We start from the raw sequence: 4,574 nt of genomic DNA, 5'->3' as shown, positions 1-4,574 counted from the left end.
AAAAAACGGGAGTTTGGGAATTCCGACGGAGTTCAGACGTCGACATGACAATTGTTCGCCGACACAACAGGGTAAGTTACGTTTCCTGGTAACGTTAGCTAACATTTGCATGTGTTAGGGGCCCCGGTCATTATTTACAATACGCTACATGAAGTACATGAACTTTAGCAACCATGATTACACACCAAAATACGCATGCTGTTTGCTGTTTGTGTTTCAGAGCATTCACGCTTTGCTAAATCGCCGCCGCAGACCGTCTGGTGGGCGATGTCCGACCGGTGAGATCTCTGGTTCTGACCTGCCGGGCTTCGTATAATCTTCATGAGAGTTATGGAGAGGCTTATGACAATGACTGGGATGCATCTGGGACAGCAGAGCCGGGGGGGACACTCTCACAGGGGGCAGAGGAAGAAGACCGGGAGGGTTTGATGCGCTACTTGAAAAGCTAAATAAAAACTTTTCTTTGATATGTTGTCTTGTTTTTTTAAAGTAACAGTGTGCAATATTGGAAACGACATAAAGCCCCTAATAGCCCCTAAAAGCCCCTAATAGCCCTTAATATTGAACAGTTGAAAAGTGAGAATAGTGCAGAGAGTAGATAATCTGTCGGTGTCTGGCTATATTTTTTTTTTTTAAATGTCCCGTTTGTTCTGGACACACACTCTGCACTCTTGTTTGCTAACAACGCGGTGATCCGACCAATCAGCACTCTGCAGGTTTCCACGTCACCTTTTGGTATTGCCTCGGCTCGCTTGGAACCTCGACTGAGGTAGTACTAAAAAAAAGTCCCTGGTAGCAGGTCCCAGGGACTTTTTTTCGTAATGGAAAACCAAAAAAGGCGAGTAGAGTCGAGGCGAGTCGAGTAGATACCATGCAGTGGAAAACCGCCACAAATGTTCTTAAAAACCCGCCTTTTTTAGCGTGTAGCTAGCTTGGAGTATGAAGTTTGTTGTTGTTTGATATCCATCTTATAGATGTCAGGCTTTATACTAGAAACACACTGTTTCACACTTGATCCAGACTTAGTGTCTCTGTTTTCTCTCTATTGTTCTGTTCACTCCCCGCTAGCATTTTGTTCACCTTTACACACCATTTTGCTCAATTCTAAAGTTAATGGAGAGGGAAAATGAAGCCATCCCAGCTTCCTAACTGTCAATCAACAAGCTCATCTCAGCTGCTAACGACTCGACATGAACAGTTAGTCACAGTTTATTAAAAAGATGTATTTGTACCATTGGAACATGTGTCATTTACTGTGTATAAACCACTCAAATGAAAGACGCTTTTGAGTTGCATTTTGGGGATTGTAGCATTCAGCTGGGATTTTTTTGGACTGATATTCAAGAACTAGTATATTTCGACCTCTGCTGCTTTGATTTGCAACATTTACACACAAGTCTCCCAACTTCATGGAAGTGCAAAACTAAAAGTAATTGCTGCCAACCTGATTATCAATTTAATGAAACCATGCATTCAATGCAGAATCGGTTCTGTAGACAAGAACATAATGAAAAAATGTTAAATTAACCTTGTGTTAAACAAACTGACACAGATATATTTTTCCCCCAGGGATGCGGCGCTGAGCCAGGTGTAGATGCACGTTACATCGCACAGTACATGTGCAACGATCCATACGGTCACACACTGTACTCCATTCCGAGCCTCTGGAATGCCGGCCCTTTATTCATTCAGATGCGCTGATACAGATTCAATACGCTTCAATGAACATTCTCCAACTAGAGCACATTGTGTTCGTGTGTGTGTGTCCAGTTAATCCTACTGGAAGGGCACTACCTATTTACACAGCAACAGCACCTGCATGACTCCCTTGTAGACAAAGGCCACACCTCTAATCCAACTTGAACCACTGTTTTCTTTATAGAACAGAGATTACCAGTGTTTTTTCTTTGAGGGAAAGCCTTAAAATGTATAGTCACAGTGCAAATTATGATAAATAGTGTGAAAATGAGGCCGTTTTTCAAATTTTGTGTACAAAAAAATAGTATCAGTTTTAGTTTTCCTGGTGTTCTTGCTCATTCGACCTTTGAATCTGAATGAATTAGTTGCAGAATAACAGCCCTGCGCTGACCACAACATTGGTGACACATGCAGCTTATTGTCATAATAGTTTTTTGCAAGGTTAGGTTAATGGGCTCCACTTTTGCGGAGCGAAAGCTAAGAGAGAGATGGACAGAGAACTGACTCGATGAAATTGAATCTGGGTCCTGAGTGGGCGGGGGCTCCTGTTTGACAGGGTGCAGATGGACCAGCAAGCCTGGTATAAATATAGCTTCCCCCTGACCACACTGTGTGCACATGACCCTGACGGCTTTAATTTCAATGGAGGAATACCAGCCACCAACGGATCAACAGAACTGCAACAAGTAAACCACCCCAGGCCTGAAAAGAAAGTTCATCCTGCATAATATCCATCCTTTAAATCATTATTCAAAACCATTAAAACCAAGTTGTGTTTAGGCTTTAAAGATAAAGTGTATTCTTTTACTTGAACTGATCTTGAAAATGGACAACTTGACCCTAAAAAATGATTGTTTGTGTCAATTAGTCACCTGTGGTTTTGAGAGTGTCCTTTAGGACCATACTCCTTTAAATGTTCAATGTGTGCATGATCTGCATCTCCCGGCTAGTTTTCCACAGGTGACAGGTGTAGAGTTTAATGTTGGAGAGAAGCTTTAAATATAGTCTGCCATAAAGGCGGTATTTATAGACCCTTGGTATGTCATTGTATTTAGTTGCCAGGCACATAATGTGACTTTTCCAGCCATGTTTCATGATCACCATCTCGGTTTCATGTGAAAGAACTGCTGACAAGTCTCCCTACTCGTGGCAAGAGATTTTGAAATGATACATTTTCCCCATTCCTGACCAATGTGACATAATGTGCTCACACTTTAGAGTGTGGCACTGGACCAGGTGCAGCTTGACACCGTGCTATTCTGACAAAGGTCAAGGCAGTTGGCGTAGATTCCTTTCCAAGGGTCATGTGTTTCAAAATGTTCCAGCAAGGCTACAAACTAATGCTCACTTCCTCCGACGCACTCTGCGGGATAAGAAGACAGAAATTGTTGAAGTTCAACACTCTAAGGTTTCAGATAATATAATGAAGCATTCCTGATAACAAGCCCCAAAACTATTTATCACACAGTTTAGACTATTCCATCACCCACCATTCTATCCCTGTCTTCAGTTGGAGAGGGTCCCATGCTGTAATGAGTGGACATGTCAGTGGTCTCATTGAGGTTTCAGCTTTTTGTGAAGCTTGTGAAGCTTCCTGGCCAATGTGAGCAAAAGGCACATTATCACGTCACTGCCCCGTTGCATAACTGTTCTATTCAATTGCTCTGGGTAGAATGTCAGCACGTAGCAGCTCTGTCTGGATTCTCATTCGCAGGTGGTACTATTTCCTTCTGGATATTGTGAGTCTTACCTACACATATACCAGAAATTGAACTACAATGTCCCAAACTCCAGCCACCGACAGTGTGCCACAATAATATGCACATTAGACAAAACCAGTGTTGTGGGCTATATGAGGAAAAGGTGAGAGATTGGTTCATGGAGTGATAGTAGATAGCTACACAGAGACTAATTTGGTGACCAGACAGACAGCAGACAGCTGTGTAACAGGAGAGGGGGTTTTAAATTCAGGACCAGGGCACCCTGACCACTCGGCTCTACACTCCTACAACTCTGAACCAAAGCAGAAGAAGAGGAAAGAGATGGGCAAAATACAACAGGAGCATAGAGAACATATATGCGTGCCGGCATAAGAACTGAAGTGTAGGCTTGAAGTATGTGGCAGGGTGGGGTTGGCTATTTGGGAGGGTTCTATGTGCAGGGGTGGTAATGATACTGAGGACTGGAAGAAGCAGGTGTAATCCAGTCAGCTGCCAGTCGGAGAGGGCTGGGACATCCCACAGTCACAGCTGCTTCTTGGGATGCCCCCCTTCCTGGAACAGTCCCTGTGATAACACTCCTATAGACCCCCATTTGAATTGTTACTACACCTTTAGTACTTCAGCATTTATTTTACAGTATGACAACACCAGCATTTATTTTTCTTTAAAAAGTACTAATACCACACTGTCCATGGAGACACCGGGACGTGGCGTCTTTGGCACAGGAACGAGGCAAGATGTCTTTGGAGACTCAGGCTCAGGTTGAAGACATGGAGAAGGAAACCACATAACTGGGGGGCAAAGGCTTTGAGCACCCCAGGATGGACACCATCAGGGCCTGCAGCCTTAGCAGAGGGGAGTCTAGTCAGGATTCAGGATGTTCTTGATGTCCTTTGTTAACCATTGTTTGGGTAACACTGAACAGTCTTTGTCGGGACAGTACAGTCCACACAGAAGTTTATGTAGTCTGTGAGGCATGTTCTAAATATTAGCAGCGTTGTGTTCAATTAGTGAGGTGATTGATTCTGTGAAGAAGCAGGTGTCAATTATGGCCCATATTTAAGGAAGGAAGGGAGCAAATGTTGTGCGTGCTGGTTATAGTGCATTTCACACTGAAACACCCAGCAGACATTGCTCTGAGGAACAGCAGACTTT

Source organism: Etheostoma spectabile, chromosome 13 (genome assembly GCF_008692095.1).
Source record: "Etheostoma spectabile isolate EspeVRDwgs_2016 chromosome 13, UIUC_Espe_1.0, whole genome shotgun sequence".
NCBI lineage: Eukaryota > Metazoa > Chordata > Actinopteri > Perciformes > Percidae > Etheostoma > Etheostoma spectabile.
The sequence above is the reverse complement of the archived record's forward strand: the minus strand, read 5'-3'. Positions refer to the sequence as shown.